The following is a 27,412-nucleotide window of genomic DNA, read 5'->3' as shown; positions in this document are numbered from 1 at the left end:
TTATTTACCAGTCCTGGAATTTGAACTCAGGGCCTGGGCACATGGTTAATAAGAGAGAATAGTTTTATTTTGCAGATTTTTCTACCCCAGCTGGTTTTGAACTGCAATCCTCAGATCTCAGCCTGCTGAGTAGCTAGGATTACAAGCATGGGCATCTAGTTCCATTTAAACCTTCTTAATAGAAATTAGTTAATATGGCTTGTGCTTAAAAACTCTGTGGCAGAATCCATCCATTGTTCTACTTGTTTCTTTGATAAATGGACTAGTAAAAGATGATTAGCTCTAGGTCAGCTTAGTAAATTGTATTTTGAGCAAAGCTCAGATCTCCTCAAAGTTATCAAGCATGATTTCTTTAGAGTAATTGAATCTACATAGAGGAGAATTATCAACGCTCCCCAGAAGTAATGGAAAAATTCAGCAGTAGAAGCAAAAAAAAAATCTCTGTGAACATAGAGAGTACAAGTTTTAAACCTAATTTAGAAGCACAGGATGGTTTGAATTATAAATCCAATTTCCATCTGACATCAATATTTCTACAGATAAGCTTGTGACTATATGGCAGCAGTGATGGGATGGTGTGGTTAGTAGACTGGGAATCCTTGCAGGGAATAAGGAGAAGAGGATGCATCTAGGGGCTCTTTCCTTAAGGCAGGATTATTACTTTTTCCAAGCACTTGTTACCAAAGGTAAATGAAGAAAATTCGATCAACCTTCAACACTTCCTAATTTATATGCTTGACACTGAGCTGTATATGTATGTGTGTGTGTGTGTGTGTGTGTGTGTGTGTGTGTGTTGTGTGTGTGCATATGTGTGTGTATTTATATGTATATATAAAATGAATCTTTAGACCTAAATAACTCATAGTTTAAAAGATAAGCTTATTGGTTGAGATAGCTGACTAAGAGATCAACTTTGTAAGTTTTATCCAAGTGGTGCAAACATGGTATTCTGGGAATCTAGGATTTTTAGAATGAATATTGTCCAGTGTGCCAGTTAGGGCAAGCAATTGGACAGATATTCTCTATCAACTGGCTACCACTACTAAGAAATTCTATGAAATGATTTAAATTGGTACTGTCTAACATGCAGCCACTCATCACATTGACTTTCAAACACATGACATGTAAACTCACGTGCTGAAATGCATAGACTTTTTTTTTCCTGCTTATGTGGTGCTGAGGAATCGAGCCCAGGGCCTCATGCATATAAGGCAAGCGCTCTACCACTGAGCCACCTTCCCAGCTGAAATGACTAAACTTTTAATAAGCAAATTCAAATCTCTACACCACACTAGCAGACCAGTGTACAGAGCAGGCACCGAAGATGATTTTAACTCTGAGTTGTTGTGGGAGAGAAGTCAGAAGGAAGTCTGATCAGAGCTAACTGGGTAATGTGAGTCATTTATATTGACAGTCTCACTGGTAGTAAGACTATTATATTGATAGTCAATTATATTGATAGCCTACTATTATATTGCTATCCATCTCATTGTGGAGAAGAGGGAATAAAGTCAAGGAAATTAGATAGGATCATGAGTGGACAGATAAGATAGGGATGACAAAGGCATTAACAATGCACCTGTAAGACAAGGCAACACATTCCTGAAGTAGACTTTGTGATAAAATTAGATTATAGGCAGATGTGGAAAAAAAAAGAGAACTCCTTTAGAACCACTCATATTTTTAACTTAATAGATGAAACAATGCAAATACCTAATAGAAAAGGAAAGGAAAGAAAAGGACTAGATTTCATGGAAGAGAGTGCAAATCCAATGATTTAATTGCTTGAGTGGTAGAACTGAGGTATTTGGTATTTATAAGGATTTCTAAAAAAGTAAAAATTCATAGATTTTGGATTACTTAATGTAAGTTAAAAATGTCTTTGGATCAAGTAATGAATTAAAGCCTTTGTTAAATTATTTTTACTTTTAAAGTTCTGATGTAACTACTACCTTATAAACAAGCTTCAAAGAATAGAAAACATTTGTCTACATTAGAAACTTAAAGGTCTAGAGAATACAGGAATTGCATAGCACTTCCATGACTTTCTTTTCCCAATACTTTCAACAAAGTTAGAAATTTTGCCTACGTGATAGAAATAACCACCAATTAGTTAACCTACATTTAATGGAAGTCAAGGGTACAACCACAGCTCCTCATTTTGCATGAATCCTACTTTAGAAAACAGTTAAATTTCATGGTCCAGAGTCAAACCAACTGAGGTTTACAATATCATCCTCATTCACAGAGAAAGAAACAGAGAAGTTTTGATGGGGAACTCTCTGTCCTCATTTTTTTTCCTGCTTTCTTTAACAGGTACAACAACTCTTCCACAGGAGTCAGGAATACTTACTGAGGAAGATATGCTAATTTTCAATCTAACTTGCATGGTTCCCCAAGTATAAGTTTCTAATTTTTGCAATAGTCTATGTTTTTTGTTATTTTTTGTTCTAGATGCGACGTGACCTAAATCAGGTGCAATGGTGAAGAGCACAAATTATAGAAGCAGTATAAGTACACAGAATAGGAGGATAAGAAATACTCCTAAAATTATTTGTCCTCAGTGTTATAATAGTATCCCATAAAATTTTTGTTTCTCTACTTTTACTAGTAAACATTTTTTTCATTTGATACTTTTATAGATTCAATCTCTGGGTTATTTCTTAGTAGTAGTAGCCAGTTGATAGAGAATATCTGTCCAATTCCTTGCCAGAACTTCTTCCATGATGAGACCTGGTATTCATGTGGTCATTATTGAATGTTGCCTTCTAGAAAGCCTTGAATACAGGATCATTCAAGGATATCATTCTATACTGACCTTCTTGGCTGTTTTTCCTGTTTTTCACAGTTTCAAAGTGACCACATCAGTGAGTGTGCCCTAACTATCAGAACCCGTAGAATTTTCCATAGTTTAAAATACTCTTTGCACACAAATATCCTACTTCATCCCTGGGTCCATTTCAACTCCAGAGGCCATTTGCGATCAACAACTTCTTTTAACAAGGCAAACAGCATGCATAAGCCATGCTAACAGGCTTCAACAATAAAACTTGAAAACGTTCAATGTTTCAAAAAATACCCTTGGATCTCTAACTAAAATTGCTTCATGTTTGCTTTATCTCAAGAAAGAAATCATAGAGTTATCTTTTCTTTCCTATTAGACATTTCTTTTATGTTGAGCCTAATTGTCTTTTTTTTCTAATTCTGCAGTGGGTTGAAGAATTTTTATAACAGCTAGAATAGTGGAGATAAAATAGGCTAAACTTTTCTTTTTTGTATGTGACATCATATTACAGCCATGTAAATCAAACAGCAGAAATCTCACTAACAGCTCTAAGATTCTCCTTTTTGCAGATAGATAATCTATTATTCACTTGTTTTTAAATCTCTTTTTACTCTTGAATTCAACCAGCAAAAGATAGAACCTACATATACAATACACTGAAATCCATTATTTTCTAAAGTAATTAACTGAATTTTCAATTATTCACAAATCTTTAGAAAAGCTATTTGTATGTTTTCACTTTCCTAGCTCTGGACCTGGTAGGAGTGAGGCTAGAGGGGATCAACAATTCACTTAAAAAATGACTAATACTGGGACTGGGAAGGTAGCTCAGCGGTAGAGTGCATGCCTTGCAAGCATGAGGCCCTGGGTTCGATTCCTCAGCACCACATAAACAGAAAAAGCCAGAAGTGGCGCTGTGGCTCCAGTGGTAGAGCTCTAGCCTTGAGCTGAAGAGCTGAGGGACAGTGCCCAGACCCATGACTGGCAAAAAAAAAAAAAAAAAAGGCTAATACTTTGTATTCACCTGTGGGCCATCACACACACTCATTTATAATATTTCTTGGGACATTTGTGGTTAGTTGCTATAGAAAATAAGTAATATGCTTTATATTTTAGGTGTTTGCAATCTGTATATCCTGGAAATCTTATAAGAAACTTAATTGGGAAAAACATCATCATTCTAGTTTACTCCTAGCTGCTTGAAATTATTGCAATCTTGACAAACAGAAATTTGCATAAGTGCAGTGTTTGCTGAAACTCCGACCTCCTGAAGAACCCAGATGTGAGCAAGGTCTTTTATCATTCCACTGAAATATCCAAGGATTTATGAAGTACCCATCAAATAGAGAACATCTGTGCTTAGTGTCATAGGGAAAACAAAATAAGAGAGCTAACAAAAGTTTCCCCAGGAATTCTTTATGAAGTGGCTAAAATCATTGAAAAGTTCAAATGTGAAGTAGTAGGACATAAAAATGAGAGTACATAAAAGTTAAAGAGCATAAATGCTAAACAAATCCAAAAGAGAAATTCAAAATTAGAAAAATGCTACCAAGGGAATGTCCTAAGTATGAGGATGCAGAATTTCACTGGGAAAAATAAAGAGGGTTAGAGCCCAGCAGCCATGCTCATGCCTGTAATTCTAGCTACATAGGAGGCTGAGATCTGAGAATTGTAATTGAAAGGCTGAAGAGGCAGAAAAGTTTGTGAGACTCTTTTTCTCCAATGAACTACCAAAAAGTAGAAAGTAAAGCTTTGGTTCAAATGGTAGAGCACCAGCCTTGAGCAAAAATGCTGAAGGACAATGCCCCAATTCAAGCCCAGTACTGACACCACCCTTCAAAAAGAGAGTTAAATAATATCTTGGTGGATTTATGCTTACTTTTAGCTTAAATATAAAAATAGTGTTCACATATCTCTTAGACCTTAGAAAGAAAAGCAATTTAAGTAATATCAGCTTACAGACTTGGTAATCTGCTGGTTTTAGGATTTGGACTCATACAGATACTAAAATTAGATTTCTTTTTCATGTTCTCTCATTAGTAATGCATTCATTCATTCAGTAGCGTTTCCAGCCTGTTGTGTGCACTTGGCATTTAGGATAGAATGACATAATTGGCGATAATATTTGAAGAAAAACATCAGTGTAACAGAAGGGATTTTCGTTCAGCAGGATGCGCCACTCCTTCTGATGAGGGTTTGTAGACTAATTGTAGAGATGTAAGTATTCAGTTCTGAGAACTATTTGTGTGGGTCTTCTCACAATAGTGACTTGAGTTCATCCTATCTTATACAGGTTTTTCAGTATATCATGTTTGCCTACAAGCACAAAACTTTTCCCAAGCTACAGATTTGCCTTTGACCACAAATTTGTTTTAAGTTAAAGATAGATCACTCTACAAACTATCATAGCACAATCAGATGGAATTAGTTTGCCTAAGTCTGATATGCTAAGTAATTCTGTACTATAATTTTAGATAGAAACCATTCTCTGTTTGATCTTAAAATGTCTGAACTTCTTGACAACTCAGAGAAAATAAAATGGTATTTTTGGAGATGATTGAATTTTTGGAGAAAGAATCTATGTAAGATATTGGCAGAAAAGTGAAAGTCTCATAATAGTGTTGGATGAGATCTCCAGTGGGAAAAAAAGCCAAAGAAGGAGTAAGAGTCTGTTTCTGAGGGAGTTATGATACAAAGACAAAGAATAAAGCAAAGCACATATGAACAAAGTAATTATGAGAAAATGTATATTGTACAGATTGAAGAGCCAAAAGGCCTTCTAACAATGCCAATCAGGAAAGGAATAATACTCCTCTATCACAAGTAGGCATCATTTGGTTCAGCAGTTTAATTATAGGACTCGTTGGTGACCAGATTTCTTCTCACTTATTTTCACAACAGCCTTTAGTAGCTACAAAATAATCATTGTGACATTGGGTGCTGGCGGCTTATGCCAAAAATCCCAGCACCTAAGGAGGCGGAGAGCTGAGAATCACAGTTCAAGGCCAGCCCAGGGAGGTAGATCCAGTACATCGCATCTCCTATTAACTAGCAAAAAGGTAGAATTGGAAATATGGTAGGTTGTAGAGTACCAGCCTTGAGGGAAAAAGCCAAGCAAAAATGGTAGGCCCTGAGTTCAAGCCCCAGTACCAGCACACACACAAGGAAATATTACTGTGAAAATAAAAACAAAATGTGTCATCAGCTATGATACTTAACATACTGCATAAAAGGTAACAAATACATTTCATCATTTAAAAAAATTACACAAAAACAGTCCCCTGTGTTAAGCTGTTAGAGGAATTATCCTGTCCTGTGGCTTCACATTTTGACCCTCCAACACTCTCCATGCTTTAATATTTTGCTTTTGTTGTTTATGTTCTTTCCTCCTATTTTAATGGCATCAGAACATAATGCTATTATAAAATTCGAAAGCTGAATCCCTGGCAAATTGAAAGTAACTCCATTCTAACTAGATTTCTGACTTATAACATTAAATTAAAAGCTGTCAGAAAGGAAGATATTTTTTAAGTATTGTACTTTCAGTAAGAGCAAAGGTAGTCCTGTATTTCAAAGTTCTTTTAATAAACAGTAGGACATGTTTTTTTTTCCTTTTTGATTCTATTTCCTAAACCTAATCCTATATCTCAAAGGGCTGAAAAAGCCTTTTTCTAATATATATATTTTTTATTGTACAAATACTGTACAGAGGGGTTACAGTTACATGAGTAAGGTAATGAGTACAGTTCCTATCCAGCATTGTTAACCCCTCCTATGTTTTTCTCCCACCAACCCTTCCCCCCTATTTCCCCAACTCTACCCTCGGCCTCTTCTCCCCCGCCCTGCCCATTTTCAACATAGTGTCTTGTATTTCTTATTGTTACAATGGGTCAACCTGTATCCTTATTTCAGCATTTTGTTATTTCCCTTCCCCTCCCCAAATTAGAGAGAATGTATATTCAAGATGCAGGGCACCGGAATTAAATACAGCAAAAACAGGGTTATATCATGGGAGAAGAACATATAAGAGAAACAAAAAAAAATCACATAGTACATTATAAGTATACATTATAAGTACCTAAAAAACAACAGTAAGAAAGATAAAACCTCTTGTTTCCCTATCTTGGGGCTCATTTCTTTTAACATCATCTTATATGTTCACATGTACAGAGCTTTTGACCTTTTCTGTTTGTCCTAGACATATACTAGTTATTGCAAATAAGGGAAACCATGAGAGCTAGTTTCTTTGGGCCTGGCTTACTTCACTTTATATAATTTTTTCCAAGTCATTCCATTTCGTAACAACTTGGGCAATGTCATTCTTTCTGATAGAGGCATAGAATTCCATTGTCTATGTATACTACATTTTCTTGATCCATTCATCTACTGAGGAGCATCTGGGTTGGTTCCATATCTTAGCTATGGTGAACAATGCTGCAATAACATAGTTGTGGTGTTAGCTTTAGTATGGTCTTGTTTGTGATTGTTTGGGTAAATGTCCAAAAGTGGGATTGCTGGGTCATAGGGGAGCTCTATGTGGAGTCTTTTGAGGAACCTTCATACTGCTTTCCAAAGTGGTTGAACAAGTTTACACTCTCACCAACATTGCAGTAGGGTTCCCTTCTGTCCACATCCCCTCCAGCATCTGTTGTTATTAGAGTTCTTGATTATAGCCATTCTAACTGGGGTGAGGTGGAATCTCAATGTTGTTTTCATTTGCATTTCTTTTATGGCTGGAAAAGTTAAGCATTTCTTCATCTGTCTATTGGCCATTCTTATTTCCTCTTCAGAGAAGTTTCTCTTTAAGTCTTTAGCCTATTTATTAATTAGGCAGTTGTTTATTTGAGGATTTGTTGTTTGGGATTTACTTTTTTGAGTTCTAATTATATTTTAGATATGAGACCCTTGTCTGTTGTGTGGCTAGTATAGACCTTCTCCCAATCTGTGGGCTATTGATCTTACTAGCTATGTCCTTTGCCATGCAGAAGCTCTGCAGTTTCATGAAATCCCATTTATCTAACCTTCCTTTGATTTGTTGTGTTTCTGGGTCCCTATTAAAAAAATTTTGGCCTGTGCCAAGGAGAGCTAGGGTTTCACCTTTTCCTTCCTGTAATGTTTTCAGGGTGTCTACTTTGTCTCTGAGGTCTTTGATCCATTTGGAGTTGATTCTGGTGCAGCTTGATATATAAGGATCTAGCTTTAGTTGTCTACAGGTGTTTATCCAATTTTGCCAGCACCATTTACTGAAGACGTTGTCTTTCTTCCATTCTATCTGATTTAGCTCCCCTTATTGAAGATCAGGTGGCTATAGGTCTATGGGTTCATTTCTGGGTCTTCAGTTCTATGCTATTCGTCCTCAGGTCTGTTGTGCCAGTACCAAGCCGTTTTGATTACTGTGGCTTTGTAGTAGAGTTTGAAATTTGGTATTATATTCTTCCAGCACTGTTCTTTCTGCTAAGGATTGTTTCTGCTATTGAGGGTCTTTCATTGTTCCATATTAATTTTTGGGTTGCTTCTTCTATTTCATTGAAGAGAGGTTGGGATATTGATAGGTATCACACTGAATTTGTAGATAGCCTTTGGCAGTATGTTACTCCTCCCAATCCAGGAGCCTGGGAGTTTTTTCTACTTCTTTAGTTCTGCTTTAATTTCCTTTTCCAAGTTTTTAAAGTTTTCATCATAAAGGTCCTTCACTTCTTTAGTTAACTCCCAGATATTTTATTTTTTGTGGGGCTATTATAAATGGAGTTGCTTTCCTGATTTCAGCTGTGCTCTTCTAGTTATTGGCATATAGAAAATCCATTGATTTTTGAGATTTAATTTTATTCCCTGCTACTTTGCCAAAGTTTTGGATCAGCTAAAGTAACTTGGGAGTGGAGTCCATAAGGTTCTTTAAATATAAGATCATGTCATATTGCTCTAGCTAAGCATTCTAATACTAAATTGGAGAAAAATGGAGACAGTGGACATCTAGGATAAGGTCTAATAACTGAAGATGAGTATATATCTGGGAATGAACAGAACAGCAATTAAGTAAAACAAAAAGAAAACCAAAACAAAAAGGACCAAAAGGGAAAAGAGTAAAAAGATAAAAAAGAAAAACACATCTAAAATTAATATGATGAAAAAAATAGAAAACATTTTTTGAAAATTAGGTTGAAAAAAAGAGTTCTTTGATTTTTTGGAGGGGCAGGGTATCTTGTGTCTCCCTTGTGTCTCTAACGAGTCTCTAGGTAGAATCTCTGGTTTGCTTATGGTGTTTGGTTTTCCTGTGGCTTGATTGATTTCTTACATAAGTTTGAGCAGGCAGAACAAAGCTCTGCCTTACCAGGGACTTTAGGACCTTCCTCCTAGGCTATTTCACTGCGAGGGAAATCTGCTTTGAGTATCACAAAAGAGGGAGATGGCTGTTTCCTCTAGCTTGGAGTTGCTGTGATGGGGCTAGGTTGTGGGTAGGGTTGAGGCCTATCAGCAAACAGTAGCTTTTCCCTGAGGGATTGCTCCTGAGATACTCACACAGCCCAGCCGGAAGCAATTCTCAGGATTTATGTCTACTAAGTTTCCAATTGTTTTTCTTTTTATTATTATTATTTTTTTATTGTGAAAATACCATACAGGGGGATTACAATTACATGGGCAAGATAATGAGTACATTTCTTATCAAGCATTGTTGCCTCCTCCTATGTTTCCCCTAGCACACAGCTGCAGGAGGGGTAAAAGAAAAACAATTGGGAAGAGATGGAAAGGGATCCAATTGTTTTTCTTTTACCCCTCCTGCAGCTGTGTCTGAGACTTGTGCAGCAGTGGGGAGGGGCAGCCTCTGGCTCTGTTTACCCAGTGAAAAAAGTCACTCCTCCATAGGTGGAGCTTCCTTTGCCTGGAAAGGGCCACTTTCCCCAGGGGTGGGGCTGAGCACTGCAGGTCAAGTTCCTTTGACCTGTTGAATGGCTCCTATTGTCTTCTTCCAAGGCCTGAGTTACATGCCAGCTGCTCTGGCCTGTCTTTGTCAATATCAAAGATGGAGTTCTTCTCTGGTGGTGGGGGCCGTGCTACCTTCCCACCCACCACTGCTCTGTGAAAAGGAGTGATTTTGTATTGGGGGGTACTCACCCCTTTCCATTGGTTTTCGGACCATTCATGGTCTGTGACTATCTCTGGTCAGCAGGATGAAGATTTTTACTCCTTGTCAGTTCTTGCTGGCAGTGAGTAGAAAACACTCACACACCACCTCTGGCACCTTTGTCCCAGGCTCTCTCGGTTTATATGACAGCTGCGGACCACCATCACAGACAACAGTGAATGTTCAAATCTGTCTCCTTAACCTAGCTGCCTGAATTTTTCCTTTCTGGCCAAACTCTCTGTACTATGATGGCACACTTGGTGTAGCCTTGGACTTTTCTCTGGAACACTAAAACTGGTTTCTTGTTTAGCCCCAAGTTTCTGCTCTTCCATCTTCCTGTGGACCTGAAAAGTCTTTTATACTTTTAGTCTTCTAAACACAATATCCATATTGTCCCTTTCAGTGGAAATATTGATGCATGTGCATATGTGTGTATATAGAAATATAAATGTGTATATATGTATATGCATATAAATATTTATATCTACAGTACAGGAGAATATATGCAGACATATCAATGTGTATTATTGTATGTGTATTTTATTTATATATCTATACTAACTAGTAACTCAAACTATTTAAAATAAAATTCTGTCCCACTTTCACAATATTTAATTAAAAGTAATGTAGTAGTTTAACACTAAATATAAGGTAGTAGTTTGGACAATAAAGGTGGCAGCTTTGTATCAAATCTGTGATATCAAAAATAGTTTTCTCGGGCTGGGAAGGTGGCTCAGTGGTAGAGTGCATGCCTTGCATGCATGAGGCCCTGGGGTTGATTCCTGAGCACCACATAAGGAGATAAAGCCGGAAGTGGTGCTGTGGCTCTAGTGGTAGAGCATTCACCTTGAACTGAAGAGCTGAGGGACAGTGACCAGGCCAAGTTCAAGCCCCTCCACTGACAAAAATAAAAAGTTTCTTTTCTTTCCTTAATGGAAGGATGGATAAGGACTGATTCAGCAACTTTCTTTTCTTACTCTGAACCTAGTTAGAGTTTAAGCCTTATGCCCATCCACCTCCTCTTGATGTTTATGCTTTAGCTTATACTCCAAAAAGTGACATAAAGAAACTATTTAGCTCTGCAGGAATGAGTGAGAACTATTTTGCATGTGGAAGATCATGAGGGTATTACCAAAGTGACTATAAGGGAGAGATTCTATTGGTAGAAACTGTTAAAGCTGATATATCAAGTTATAAAATTGAAAAATAAAACATTCTATATAAATGAGTGATATTGATAACACTTAGATCATCAGCACATAGTCATGTATTAAGTACATAATAAATAATCATAGTCATTCATACATACTTTTATTTCTATACCAAGGGTTTAGTTTAGCAATTGCCTTTATCTTTAACAGAGTAGTTGTTTCTCTGTTTAACTATTAGGCAAGTGAATTTCTGTAAGTTTTAGGGCTTACTATTGTTTTAGAGACAAGTTACATGAGTTTTGATGTAAAAATCCAAAAATTAGAATACTATGAGAAAATGTTGACTAGGTAGGATTCATCAGATCTCCTCTTGGTTTATTTCCTTCCTAACATCCTCTTGAGTATTTTGTTTTGGGTCCCTATCTGGAAATATGTTGTTGACATCAGTAATAGATTGAGTTATAGTGTAATGCATTGGGTTATGGTTATTATTAGTATATTTGATGATTTGGATTGTGAGAGAAATCTAATCTCATGTTAGAACTGTCATTCAAGAACCACTTACTTGGGAAATCTAGTTTCCAAAATCAAGTGTTCTATGATAAATGAGATTAGGGAAGCTAAGTCCTACTTGTGGAAAGCAATAATGTATTTTGGCCATGAAGAACTTTGAGAAGTCCAATTAAAATCTTCTGGCTTAAGAGATAAGTGGTCTGAATTTATTTTCCCACCAGAAATTCCTGTCTGTCCATCCATCTGTCTGTCTCTTATTCTCTCTCACTACAGTAGAACAATTTCTCTTTTATGGCAATTGAAGGTCAATTTCATTTCAAGGTATTTGTGAGTAAAACTATCATCCAAAAGATTAGTGAGCAAAATAGAATATTTCACTAAAATACTTTGAGAAATGATGTTTTTTTTTTTTAAATATTAAGTCAAGCCACTTAAAATATTTGATTTCTTTTCTTTTTTTTTTTTTTTTGTCGGTCGTGGAGCTTGAACTCTGGGCCTGGGTGCTGTCCCTCAGCTCTTCAGCTCAAGGCGAGTGCTCTACCACTTGAGCTACAGCACCACTTCCCACTTAAAATATTTGAATGTACAATTAATTTCCTATTTTGTTTTAATTATCATAGCAAATATTTTGGCATTATTTTGTTGATTTTGAGCTCTGTTGATTCTCCAATTCCATTGTGTCCCTGAAAACTATCACAAAGACTCTGGGCTGTAAGAAAGTAGAGAGCATATACTTGAAATACCAATATTTGAAGATGCCAGTTCAACTTTTGCTTGTCTCCTCATACTTACATACACAGATCTAGCTTTTCAGTTTCCTGATAGTCCTTGAAAAATCAATCTCACCAAGTGTTTTTCCGTGACATTTTTAAATTTTTCCTACCATTCTGAAGCAGTGTTTAAGCTATGAGAAAGTGAAAAACTTAGTCCTCTTAGGCTATTTTTTGTCTTCAGTTTATTGACAGAATTCAGTTATGAGCAAAACCCAACTTGGCTAACACTCAGGTTCCTTTCTAGGAAATAAACAAAATTTTCCTGCGCTGTCAAGTATGTGTGTAGCTATTTTACAAAAGTCTCCACCCCCCTATTCAATAGTAAGTATTTAATCTTACACACCAGTAATTACAAAAATAGCTTATAGATGTCAGGTCTTGGTCCGTCCCACGAAAGACAGACAGGGTCCGAGGAATGTTAAGTGTGACCACTTGCCCCTTCCCCAGCCTCAATTAGCCTGGGAGAAGATCAGACGCAGCAGGGAGTCAAGTCAAGCAGGAAAACTCATTTATTAATACAGAGCAAGCCCTTTTTAAAGCAAAAAAGAGCGGGTGGCATGGCAGGGGAGGAAAAGGAACCAATCACTGTTAAGGTCACACCCTATCATGCACCCAAGCTTCCACGGGCTGGTTACGCACTGAACATAAAGCAAATTGGGCTCTGCCCACTGAACTCCCTCTCAGCGCCATCTTTGCTGCCCATGTGCTCTACATATAGAGTAGTTTTTGAGTCCAAAATCTGTTAGAGGAAGAAGCAGATAATAAAGGAAACAGAGAGTGGACACAGTCAGGCTTCTGGGCTGCAGTCTGATCACTGACAACCTAAGAAGTTTGAGGAACAAATGTTTTATTCCTCTTCCAAAAAATGCAGAGTCAAGGATTTTTAAAAATTTTGGCTTTGCTAGATTTAATACTGTCTTAAAGGGGAAAATGGTATGTAAGATACTTCAGAATCACCTGACAGAATTAAGAGATGTAAGTGGTATGTTTGATTTTTAAAAAGTGTAAAAAAATTTTAGGAAAATGTTAGATGATAATAACATATTTAGGGGATCACTAGTGCTCTTTCTTCCTTTAATATTATTTGAAATTATTTTAAAATCATATTTTAAATAGTCATGGATTTGAATGGCTATTATACAGAAAATACTAAGTATACTTTTTATGCACTTCTTTAGTCCTATATATAACCTACATTCATAACAAAAGAATTATTCATAATGATAGTATTAAATTGTTAAGTAAATATGCAGCACCTCATGTTTATTAAAGCTAAGTCTATATGATTTATTTCAGAGATATTTCTATTATGAATGATTAAGACAGAGTTTTAGGTATAGGGCATTATATGATAAAAACCTTTGCTCTGGGGCTGGGAAGGTGGCTCAGTGGTAAATCACTTGCCTTGCATGCCAGAGGCCCTGGGTTGGATTCCTCAGCACCACATAAGAAAAAAGAAAAAAGCCGGAAGTGGCTCTGTGGCTCAAGTGGTAGAGCACTAGCCTTGAGCTGAAGAGCTGAGGGACAGTGCCCAGGCCCAGAGTTCAGGCCCCACGACCCACCCACCCCCCCCCCAAAAAAAGCCTTTGCTCTTTCCTCAACTATCTTGTATATAAATATATATTTTTTACTTTTACATGGTCTAAACCTTTGATATTCAATGATAAATTTACATATATATGTATAAGTTATATGTTCCACTATAGAATATCAGAACAACTTTAGAATATACATATGTAATATATAGTATATATACATACATGTATAGAGAATATATAAAGAATGTATACATATACAGTATATATAGAGAGACTATTTATGCATATGTAGTATATATATAGAATATAGATTACATATATATGTAAAAGTTTATGATTTGATCTAATTGGCCTCATCATTTTCAACACAGTTCACACATACTTTCATATAGTGGAGATAGTCCATTAAACCGCATGCATTTACCATCCCTCTAGGTGGTAGTATCTGCTAGGTTGTTTGTGTAACACAACTTTCCACTCAGCTTTTAGTTTCTGTTCCAGATTTTTGTCTTGGTTAGTGAGAAAAAGGCACTGGGAATATATGTATATGTGACTAAAAGAACAACGGTAGGGGGAAAGCTCAGGTCATACTAAAACTAACGGGAATAGCCAAAAAGTACGAAAGATGCTTGGTGTTGTTTCAGTATAGCTTCTCATCATTACTACTCTCTGAAGTTAAAAAGGAGCAGAACTTGAGGAACATTTTGTACATCACAAACTTGTCTTCTGGGGAGAACCTCTTCTTCAACATCTAGAAACCATGTGACCAGAATTTAAAAGATAACTTTACCATGTTTCCATTAAAATAGAAATGATCATAAATAATTTATTTCTCACCAAAAGAACCATGATGATGTTAAGAGTGCTGAGAATCCCAGGACTTTGAATATCACCCCAAGGATGAATATGGAAAAAGAGAATATGTAGCCATAGCTAAGGAAAAATGTAACAATGTTCACAATATGAATCTATTGGCGCAATATCAGAATTAGTGTTGATCCTACAGAGTTTGGAAGTGATTCTGTAAGTTAACCAGTATATCCATGAAAAAATCCCCACTGTGTCCTTTAAGAATTAAGCACTAATGGCCATTAACAAAGATATAGTTTACAGGGAGACCACAAAGGGAATGCTGAATGGAACCCAACAGAAGGAATGGGAGTCCAAGGAAACCATAACCAATCAACTAAGTGATTTGAGAATAAATACTGAACACCAAAGTAAGGAAGTAAAGAAGTTCATACAAGATCTAAAACAAAGCTTCAACAAAGAATTTGAAGCCCTCAAAGCTGACCAGTTAGAAGGAAAAGAAACACAGACATAATTTAGATATAGGTATTACAAAATGATCAGATAGAGCAGTGTAAATCAAACAAAAGAAATCGACAACAGCAATTGTATTTTGAAGCCCTGGAAGGAAGACATTATTATCTAGAGTTCTATGAGGAGCTTGGCCATGAGCATGAAAAGAATTGAGATCATTGGAAACAAGGATTTAAGGTGATTGAGTTTGGGAAAGTGGACATAGGTTTGAGGCCTAGATGTAGTCAAATACCCTTTGAAAAATGAGTTGTTCGGTGTCATGAGTTGTTGTCCAAGAAGATTTAGAGATGTTGTTGAACAGTAGCATAGATCTAGGCTCTGGATATTGAAAAACATCCTTAGGAGTTTAAGGGGGACCATACAGGGTCATTTTACAGTATTTTCAACAGGGATTAATATAATGAGTAGACTTTTTCTTTAAAAGAAAACAAGCCTTGCTGTAGAAAATTTGAACATTTGATGATCTTCCTGTCCTTAGGTTATAAAAGGATTTCTAAAAGTTACATGGTCTCTCCCTTGTTTAGTAACTGGGTTGCTTTTAATTATGCTTAAATAAACCCATAATAAATTTTATTGTCTCCTAGCCATGAGTGTCTCTAAATTCCCATGCTAGGATGATACATTGCCTAAGTGTTTTCAGATAGCTATAACATTCTTTTTTATTATTTAACCTAAAGTCTCCCCTCTGCACATAAACACATTATTTTCATTAGAACTGTACCTACTAATAATATTTATTAGTCAATGTTCCTTTTCCACATATTCCTGCCTGTAAGTGCCAAGGGTCTGAGTACAAATTCTAGTACCATACACACACACAAACACACACAAGCCATACTGAAATGAGATTCAATCATATCCCAGTCATAATGACAGTCCTCAAGAAACAAACAGGAATAAATGCTGATGCGGATGCAGGAAAAGGGGAACCCTTATTCACCATTGATCAGAATGTAAATTAGTGTAAGCCACATGGAAATCAGCATGAAGATTCCTCAAAAACTAAATATAGAACCACCATCTGATATTGATTTTCCACTGTGAGCATCCAAAGGATTCCAAGTCACCATGTTAGATATCCCCCTGAAATCATGCTAATAGCAGCAGTACTCACTAGAACCAAACTATGGAATCAGCCCTAATGGTCATCAACCTAAGCTGATGATCGTATCTACTCATGATTAGATAAAGAAAATATGATATATGTACATAGTGGAGTATTATTGAACTATAGAGTACAATGTACAGAATGTTTAAGCATACAAATGTATAGTACTACTCATCAGGTCATTTACTGGTATTATTTTTTTCTGTTGTATTTTATAAATACTGATATTACCAACAGGCTACTGATTTATCTAGCTAGAAATTGAAAACATAGAACTTTTCAACCATCAAAACTTTGTTGCATTGTGTCTTAACTGTTGAGTCACTACACTTGAAATACTTTGTCAAACTAACAGAGGTAGGAACATATATCATCAGTATATTTAGATGAAGCAAAAACTAGTTTATACACACACATATATCTATATATATAAGAATTGAACAATTTCTCATAGGCTACTTTTCATTAATGATATGAGTATTACCATTGTACATGATCAAATAACATTAGTTCAAATTCATATGCTGGCCTATGGAGCAACTTAATATTTCTTTTGGTGACTTTGAAAATTTCACACAGCTACCAAATGGACTCTTACCTTTTATCTTCTCCTCTCAACTTGGCACAATTTATCTGATTTCTCTGGCCCACATTTCCAAGAACCTTCCCAATTGAGAAATCAGATTTTTATGGCTCACACTGTGTTATTAAACACATGTATCACTTTGGTTTTATGACAAACTAATGGGACCATTGTTCCTAACCTCAGATTGTTGTTCTTTGGGGACCTTTTGAGTGTAGAGTAAAATGGCACAGGAAAATATGATGTCTTTAAGCCTAATAATCAGAGGGCAGCTTGGCCCTCAAGGTGACCATTGCTAAATGGATAAGTATACTTTAAGAAATACTCTGAGTTGATGCCAATCAGTTTGGCCAATGAATAAAATCTCCTCAAAGTTAAAGCTAATTGAGAGCACAAAAGTAAAAGTTAAGAGAAAGATAATGAAATGAGAAACTTCACCTTTAAATCACAACAGAAGGCAGTGAGAGATGTTAATTATACTCCAACTGACTTCTTTCCCTAGATTTGTTGTAATACTTCATCTCTTTCTTATCACAGACCACACGTAACAATAAGTATTGTCCTGTTACAAATGACTCCTTGAATTATTTCTCCTTCCTCATTTCAACTCTTTTGGATTAAAGAGTTATCATGCTTTTCCCTCCCTGTTTCTCTCCTACTCTTCCTCCTCTTCTTTTTCTTTTTATCTCTCTCTTTCATTGAGTACACTACAGAGAGAAATCAAATATCTTGGAAGCCAGAATTGTTCAGTCTTACACTACTCATCTCCACTCCACAATATCCAGACCCCAAGGGCAGTTGGTTGTGGGCAGACAGTGGCTCAAGTGTAATTTACCTTAATCTGAAGGAAAATAGAGAGTGAAAACTTCTTTCTTTAAGCTTCTCAGACTGCATCAGTTTTTTTCCTAGAAAATTAAGTTTTATTAAATCATGTCTCTTTTGGATTTAATGTACAAGTCCATCTGAAGGGACCCAAAACTAATATGAAAAAATACAAAGTGTCATTGTGCTCCAGAGGAGAAGTTATCTATACCCAGCAAATCTAAGAATTCCAAGATTCATCTTGAAACGACCATAGTTTGCTTTAGAGGAAAAGTATACACAAAGAGGACAACCAAATGAAACTTTTACTTTAAAAAGTTCCATAAACACTCTTCTCTCTGTGTGAGACGGAATAGTGAAGCTTATGAGATGGGTTTCAGAAGTGTGGCAGGATGGAGGAGTGGGGAGAGTAACAGATGGGTTTGCGCAAATGGACATGTCAAAATGGAACAGCCTCGCACATCTAATGCTAATAAAAGTATTTGAGAAAAATAATAAATAAGCAACCTGCCATCCTTTCTACTCTCAATTAGAATTGAATTCTATTTTCTGTCTGGCTAATGAGGGGTAGGAAGGCTATTTTTTGACACAGGGAATAATTAAGAAAAGCAAAATTGACTAATTGAGAGATGTATTCTTGGTAGATTACTAGTCAATAATGACTTGCAAGTTTTGTCCTGGCTAGATTTAGAAACTCATTAATGTGATTACATTTATTTTTTAAAAACATTGATTGACAGGTGCAGTTGAGAAATCCAGTCACAAGATTCTGACTAAATCTAGAAGGATTTCAATGCAAATCTATCACATCCCAGTGTCTCATCTATCAGTGAACCATCCAGGGACTGGTCATTACTGGCCATCATTTGTAAACAACAGTAGCTTTCTACTGAGGAAACATACTGATGAGCATCACTTTCATTATTAGTTCACAAGTGTCAGAGTTTGGCATGCTTTAATGAATACATACCCTTTGAAAAGATTTAATGAATGAATAGTTGTCATATGTACTTTACACATATGAAGTATAACATGACGTTGCATTTTATCTTTATATGGTGAAATACTTAGATGTAGTTAATTAACACATTCTAGTCCATGTGAAGAAGCTTTCATTTGTCTCTTACCTTTCGAAGTTTTCAAGCAGAATTGTCAACTGACAGTGTTATAGGTGGTTTTTATAAGTCCTTTTGGTGTGTGACTTTGCTTAGTACAAATTATAAATTCTATGATATTTGAAATGCTAAATTACTTTTTCTTTCCAAAGACTGAGAGTGAATTATTTATTTTCTGTTCCTAGATGTACACAAATGGACAGTTCTGTATTTGTTCTCTTTGATTTTGTTTTTTGCTATTTGGCACCATAAAAATAAATTATTACTTTTTATTTATTCAATCTTCCAGATAATGCCTTTTGGACACTAAAAGAAATACTAGTTTGATAGCCAGATTGCACATAGGATTTCATGGCTGTCATTCCTGATTAGGTCAGAGATTTTTCTCCCCTTTTGTGTTAAAGCTATAGCAGAATGCTCTAAGCTTCTTGTAGAAAGGACACCCCGGATTCCTTTGACCATTTTCTAAAAGAGATTGGCATCAATGTCTGTTCGAAAACAGTCCTGACCAACTAAGTAATAATTAACCAAGGTCTTTGGGGATATTATGTCTGTAGTACTAGAGAAAAAATTATTTCAACAATATTAAGTGAAAAAAATTAGCATGTATACTAGGAGCTCATCATGTTCTATCCCTAAGACTGGCTGGCTTTCTTGAAAATCAAAAGCCATTTTATTTGACATCACTGTCAGGATTCTTGATTAACCATTTTGAATGGGCTTTTTCTGACTTAGAAAAATTACACAGCTCATTCTTCTTGACTCTGGGCTTGGACACTATCCCTCAGCTCTTCAGTTCAAGGCCAGTGCTCTACCACTTGAGCTACAGTGCCACTTCCGGTTTTCTAGTGGTTTATTGGAGATAAGAGTCTCACAGACTTTCCTGCCCCGGCTGGCTTTGAACTGAGTAGCTAGGATTACAGGCGTGAGCCACTGGTGCCCAGCTACACAGCTCATTTTGAACATTTTGTTCTTTTCAGGAAATTTTACCTGTCTTTTTTTTTTTTTTTTTTTTTTTTTTTTTTTGGTCACTACTCCACTCTCCTCTGTTTAAGTGGTAGGTTCAGGTGCAACTCAGCAGATAGTGTTGTTCTATGTTTGTGCTACCAGTTCCATATTTAAATAAATGTTTTTTATGAAAAGAGAACTTAATTAGGAGACATACTTTCCAACCACTTATTCCTTTGTCTCTTCTTAAGGAGGGAAGTTGTTATAGAAAATGAAAAGAGAATAAACATCTATTGTCCTGAAATCGGGGCAAGTAGGGAAGTAGAGCAGATCCCAGGGTTGCATTTCTAAATCATTTTCTCCTGGATAATAGGTTTCACACTTATACTAAATAGAAGAGAATAGAATTGGCCAGGATTGAAGGTAGCCTTTGCTTTTTTCCTGCTATATCTCAAATTTCTTGCCAAAGTACTCCCCCTATCCACCCACCTCATTAGACTCCATTGACTGCAAACCAATTAGCCAATCCATAAATATCCTTCTTTCCTACTGGAGGCTTTAAAACACTGCAACCCAAAATAATCATCATCTGTACTTTGATCAGACATTCCTAGACAGCTTGTTTGTAATTCAGAGTTAGAAAAAAAAATCAATATTTGTTTTACTGTGGCATTTGGGTATGAGGCTCTTCCTAAAATTCTTTTTTTTTTTTTTTTTTTTTGGTGTGTTCTCATTACTTTGTTGTCGCTGTTTCTGTCTTCTGTGAGAGTGTGTGGGAAATGTTTCTGGCTATCTCTTTCTGGTTTATTCACTTTCTCCAGTATTTAGTAGGCCACTTCAATAAATAATTATTCAAAAACGAGTCTGTAAATCTGCTTATCAGTGAGAAATCAGTCTAACTTTAAGTAGTAAGTCCTCATGTTGTCTTCTTCCCCCTCTAATCTTCAAGGTGTTAATGGCCACTTTGAACCAGCAAGAAAAGCCACATTTAATAATTTGACTATTTTTTTTTTAAAGTTGTGTTCCTGGGGCTTAAAGTCAGGGTCTGAGCACAATCCCATAGTGGTTTTTTTTGTTTTTGTTTTTGTTTTGTTCTTGTTGCTGTTCAAGGCTGGCGCTCTACCACTTGAACTACAGCTGACTTCCAGATTTTTTTTTTCTGGTTAACTGAATATATGTGACTCACAATCTTTCCTGGCTGGGCTGGCCTCAAATCACAATCCTCAGATCTCAACCTCCTGAGTAACTAGGATTACAGGTGTGATCCACCTGTCCCTGGCTTCTTTTGCATTTATTTTGTCTAAATTATTCAAACAACCTTGCAATAAAAAGGAAGAAGGGAAAGAAGAGGGGTAAACTGCTTTTGTCCATTCCTATTTTTTTTATTTTTTATTTTTTAATGTTTTTTTATTGTGAAAATACAGTACAGAGGGGTTACAATTACATGAGCAAGGTAATGAGTACATTTCTTATCAAGCATTGTTGCCTCCTCCTTTGTTTTTCCCCTGCCATTCTAGCCCTCCCATCTCCAGGAGTACACACACACACACACACACACACACACACACACACACACACACACACACACACACAGCCCTCCCATCTCCAGGAGTACACACACACACACACACACACACACACACACACACACACACACACACACACACACACACCAAAGTTGCAAAGTTCATTTTTCAACATAGCATTTTGTACATCTCATTGTTGCAATGGGTCCACCTGTATCCCTATTTAAACAATTTGTTTTTTTTCCCTTCCCCTCCCCAAATTATACGAGCATCAAATACAGTGATAACAGGGGTTATACCGTGCGGGAGGGACATACAGAGCAACAAAACAATCACCCTATAAATATGTTAGAAACAATAGCAAAAAAGAAAAAAAGCACTTGTGTCCTTATCTTGGGGTTCATTTTGCCTAACATCCATCGTCTTATCTGACCTTTCTGCTTGCCTCATTCCTATCTTTTAAAAAATAGATTACACCAGCATATCTGCTGTTATTTTAAACAAGTATCTGTATCAACTGTGTTATTTCTGGATTTTCTGATGCCATTAATGTCTTCAACCAATGATATCAGAAAGTGTTCAACCTGAGCCTGTTAATTATCATTTGCAGACTTTAGAGGAAATGTGAGAGGGAGGATGAAGACGGAAACAACAGTGCATTCTGGGGCTTGGTGTCAGTACCTCACATGTCAAATGAAACAGGAATCTTCTGCTGTTTGCTTCTATCATCTGCCCTTGGTTCCCTAGGTTGGTGATGAACTTTTTGCCTGTGATTTCCTAACAGTACTTTACCAGTGATTTATCTTCCATATTTTGGAAACTACCCCATGATAAAACCATGACTTTACAGTAAATTTTATTCAGTTATTCATTGCTGGAAGTCTTTGAATAGTTCCTTCACAGTAGGTTGCTTATTTTATTTTATTTTAATTCTTTGTATACTAGGTTGTTAGCTTACGGCCTTGTGCCTACAAGGCATGTAAGGACTCTAGCACTGAAGCCACATCTTCAAAACTTTTTCTCTTTTGTTTTCATATAATTTGTGTTTTTGCCCAATTGGTTCTGGACCATCAAATTCAATATACATTTCCTTCATAGCTGAGATTGTGTATATAGGTACCATGATTCTTGGATTTGCTGAATACCTTTAATGATGATCATGCCTTTCCATAAGGAAAGGGAAGACTTATTTTCTGTAGCATTTTAACTCTTTTTTATTCTGGTTAGTATTGATTAGCATTGGCAGCCATTGCTCCAAACATTTTTTTATGGCTTTTCAGAAAAAGTCATAGTTCTAAGCATGAGACCATACAAGTAAACTAGCATCTGACCACACAAATGATTTTTTTTCTACAGCATATTCTTTAGTGGATTGGCTTAACATGGTGCTCCCTGGACACTCTGTTTAAAGGGTATGAGGGTTCCATATCCAGGGACTCTTTTTCCAAGGAGATGCAATCATAAATTTGTCCGTTAGAATCAGTCTGTGTGTTTAGTTACGTCCATAAGCATCTGTTCCAGGGGGTTAGAAAAGATCTCATCTGTACCTGTTTCTAATTACCTTTTATTAGTTGTTCTACTTCACTGGAGATCTTCAAATTAAAGAGGAATTGCTAGGAACAAGCAATAAAATGTTCTCAAGTGTTCGCGTGGCTCCTCAGGTGTGTCATTCTAAGGTCATTAGGCCTCAGTTGCCTTCTCTGTTAACAGGACACAAGCATTGGTGGTGACTGAGATCCTTTCCCCCTGAAGGAAACCTTTCTTCACCTGGCCAAGAACAGAAGTTTGCCTTCTCGTTTTTGCTTGCTCTAATTTAGCTTTCTTTCCTTGGGATAGCAACTGGTTCTTTCATTTTTGTTTTCTTCATCTGTCTAAATAAAATTCTAAAAAATTGTCAGGAATTCCAAAGATACTTGTTTCCCTACAGATGTATCCATTGGTAAGAGGCAGGCTGGTGGAAAGATCAGTGTCATATCATCTGGCATTTTTACTCCTTCCAAGTTAGAACATCCTTATTTCTCACTGAAGAATTTTTTTTTAATGGTTGTTCTAACCTATTAAGTTTCTTGCAATATATTTGCTTTGAATCCCCTCTATAATCAGCACTTCTTACAAATAGCTCCCTCCATACTTGATGCTGTTGAATGCCAACCCTCTTCCCAGCCTTCCTAGGAAACTTCAGACCCAAGAAGACCTCCTGGAAGCTTAGACCTGCTGCTTCACCACATCCCCCGCACCTTCAGTCTTTGTGTCAGATACCTGTCAGTCCAAGCTCTAACCAGCTGCATTTTTTTTGTCTTCAATTTCTCTGAAAGGCAGTTTCTGCTGCTTTCTCCTGACCACTGAAGTATTTTAATCGTCTGCATTGTGAATATCATCATTCCTTGCTTTGCACTTTGACTTTCCCACTTTATAAGATATCTACTCATAAACTAAGTATTGTGTTATGTACTTGATGGATGCAATTGAATAGGTACGACTATATTCTCCCCCCCTCTCACTTTCCATCAAATGTTTCTTGGGAGGAAAAGGAAAACATTTCTTAGTACTTAATTGTGGAGATTTCAGCAAGGTAGAGAGGAGCACACAAAGCCAAATGTTTGGATTCCAGGCTTACCAAGTCTACTTTCCTAGCTGGAATAATTTCCATATTTGCTTCCAGGGTCTGTGTACTCTAGGTCTTCTCATGCTTTCCTTCTCAGAAGCTAATTTGAGAAAGTCAAGTCCTCTAAGGAATAGAAGGATGCATAACTAAAAACTGAAGTGATACATGACCAAGAATCCCAACCCAGAGCAGAGCTGTAAATCCACAGCAAAATAAGTTATTTATAAAATAGAAGACTCTGGGGAGCTAAACTAGCTCATAAAGAAACATATGAAGTTGCATAACTCTACCCACCTGTCCCTATACATATTTAAATTTGCAGTAGTAAATTTCTTTGGATTTTTAAGTTGCCTTACCGTCTATGTGAAATTATGATGTTGCTACTGCCTTTAGATTATACAATTAGCACAGATTACTGGAATAAAATAAACTTTAGGTCAACCATATCTCAGTTGCTGTATAAATGGAATGAAACACTTGGAATTTGTTTTTGGAAATACCAACAGGAAGAGGTCATTTGATATTATGGTGTGTGTCCAAACTGTGTGTGCACACACACACACACATACACACAGACAAGGACTAGCACACCCATTCCAGAGCACTTGTGAGACCATTTAATGTATGCTTTTTGTTTTTGTTTTTGCTTTCGTTTTGCTATTTATCTTGTTTTGAGCAGGTTGACAGAGGCCTATGTGGATTTTGTTAGAAGTTGTTTGTCCTATTTAATTCTTTCCTTTGTCTGAAAAAAAAAGTCCAGGGACATATGACTGGTAATCAGTAATTGCAATTTTCTGCCCCTGACAGGCAGGGTTTCCTCTTTCTGGCCTTTAACAGCCCATTTAGCCTCTCCAGCCGTTTACCCATCAGCAAAATGTAAATAGCTGAATTAATGTGAATAAAGTGCTTTGAAGATGAAAACTGCTCTGCACTGTTAGTGGAGACAGCAGATTCTTCCGTTATTGAAGAAACATTTATTGAACTTAGTGTCATTTTGTGCAGAGTACTTACGAGATCACAGAGATGCCAAAGACAAGGTCCTTGTCCTCAACAGCAGCCAGCCATTCCTGTCTTAATGCTCCCAGCTAGAATTCCTGAAGGGGAAGGTTGTTTAGATCAACACACAGCCTGGCTAGAGATGATCAAATTGAGCATGGTTTAATCTTGATGATATAAAATTATCAAAGAAAATCATAATTCATTACTCACAATAATAGGGATTTGTCCATGCCATATATGTGAATGGATAATCCTTGCAACTCTAGTCTTTCAGGATGTCCCAGCACTTCTATATAAAATTTAATCTATTCAACATATGGTCCTAAATTATTTGTGCTTTATAAAATAAAGTGAGCAGTATTTCCTTTTTCTCTTGAGTTTCTCATAAGTTACAGTCTTGTTATGTGTCTTAGTTGCCAGGTTGGCCTCAAACACATAGTCCTTTACCTCAGTCTTTTGAGTGCTGGGATTACCACAATGTATCACCAGGCCCAGTTTTAACAAGCGCCTTACAGAGTATTCAATCAGATACTTGACCAGGGCTTTAAGAAGGAATAGATTTTTATAATATGTTAATGGTAAAGTTATAATAATGGTTATAATAATGGTTATAATAATGGACTACTATTTGGTTATTTTTTTATTAAATACACTTATCATTTCTGAATTCCAAGTATGAATCTTCAACAACACAATCCTACTCCTTCATATCCAGGAAGAAACATGCAACAAGATTCTCAAAAATCTTTGCAGATTGTAAGGAGTTTTAAAGTCTTTTTTAAAGTTCAGGATGTTGCTTAGCGTATAGATGGTTAATAATGCAAACTCCACCTCCAAACCAGAGCTTTCCAAATTTGTTCTACTCAGAATACTGCATTGCTTTTGTTTTTGTTGTTTGTTTGGTTGGTTGCAGTTTTTTTTTCCTTCTCTTTGAGGCAGCATATGGACATCGTAGGTGACTGCATTCCCAGGAGTTTGGGAGCCACTGAAGTAGAGAGCCCTTAATTTTTGGTTACAGTTGAATCTGAACATTTTGCTATCTTCCTACTTAATGAATTGGATTGGTTTTCTCAAAGCTGAGAAGCCATCATGGAAATGGTAGAAGAGATCTTTTTTGTTTGTTTGTTTCTTAATTGTATGAGCTGCATCTCAGTTCACGTATGTCTTCCTGAAAAGGGGAAGCTTAACACAGAACATTATTGCTTCTTCTACTACAAGCTTCACCTGCAATCGTCTTCAGAACATCTTCTTTTGTGGGTGAAGAAGACAGCTGAGGGGAGGTTTGAGCTTTGTGCACAGATGAGAATGAGTATGCCACTAAGAAAATCATCTGAACAAGGTGCTGGTGACTCAGGCCTATTGTACTATCTATTACCTTTTTTATTGGCTTATCTCAGTTATATGGGGATAGGATTTTATTGTTGTGGCTCCACACATGTTCAAACTGTATTCCAAACAATGCTTATTATTTTAAAACAATCTTCATGTCGTGTTTTGGCACTAAGGTGAGTGGGTATTAAAGACTGTTCATGACTTCCTTTCCCCTTTTCATGTGCTCCCACATTTAGTTCAGATTCTGCTCTTGCCATGCATTGAATTGATAAGCTCTGATTCACATGATCTCCCCAGTGGATGGAGGAACCAGGAAAACTGCAAAGCAGAGCTATTAAAATGTATTTACTGCTAATCATTTCAACTCCTGACAGACAGCCTAATTGCAAGCACAAAGAAGATCCTCATAAGAATCATGGCCACATAACTTGCCCAGTGACTTTCAATAAGATGCATGGTTTGTGAAAACCCCTGGCTTATTGGGAAAGTGAATATTCTTGCAACTTAAGGTTTTCCTGTTCTTTTTCCAACTTGGGACATATTAGATAAAATGTAATGAAATATATAATTTAAAGAAATGAGGCAAAATGTGCTTAGTATCTTCCCATCCTGTCTTTCTGGGATAGGCAGCCAATGTCTTTTAAGCTCCTTAAAAGACTAAAAACTAATCTAAGGCTCTTGCTACGCATAGTTTCCATTAATGTAAATGGCTTTTTCTGGACATAGTTTCTATTAATGTTAATGAGATGCCTTCTTAAAAAAGAAATAAGGAAAGAAAAGGGAAAGAAAACTGAACTCCATTTGCTTCAAGTATTTTTCTGATGTGAGCTGAGAATGAATATCTAATAAAAAAATATATACTGACTCCAAAGACAGTAATCATTCACTTTCTGTTCTTGCTTTCAGTGTATCTTAGTTGCTTTTCTGAGTTTTAAGTTCTGGAAACTATGTGAAATGCAACGATAGCAGATCTATCAGCAGTACCAATATTTTTTCTACCAAAACTTTTTGTTGCATTTGGTATATTGCAGCAGATTTTTTTTTAATCTGTTGAGTTGCACCTGCACCTACCAGTTAAACAAAGTCCATAAAAGAAATGATGGAGCATTGGTTAAGTATGAGGAAGGTGAATTACAATCCAAATGAAAAGGACAATAAGGGTGTATTTCTT

General features: G+C 36.4%; 1 protein-coding gene across 48 annotated transcripts in view; it reads left to right on the top strand.

Moving 5' to 3' along the window:
• The window catches only part of Nrxn1 (neurexin 1), a 1,041,346-nt gene that overhangs the window by 826,401 nt on the left and 187,533 nt on the right, over positions 1–27,412 (top strand). The gene's annotated exons all lie outside the window — the stretch shown is intronic.

Source organism: Dipodomys merriami, unplaced genomic scaffold (assembly GCF_024711535.1).
Source record: "Dipodomys merriami isolate MVZ:Mamm:240054 unplaced genomic scaffold, mDipMer1.0.p SCAF_17, whole genome shotgun sequence".
In the NCBI taxonomy this organism is placed as follows: domain Eukaryota; kingdom Metazoa; phylum Chordata; class Mammalia; order Rodentia; family Heteromyidae; genus Dipodomys; species Dipodomys merriami.
The sequence above is the reverse complement of the archived record's forward strand: the minus strand, read 5'-3'. Positions and strand labels throughout refer to the sequence as shown.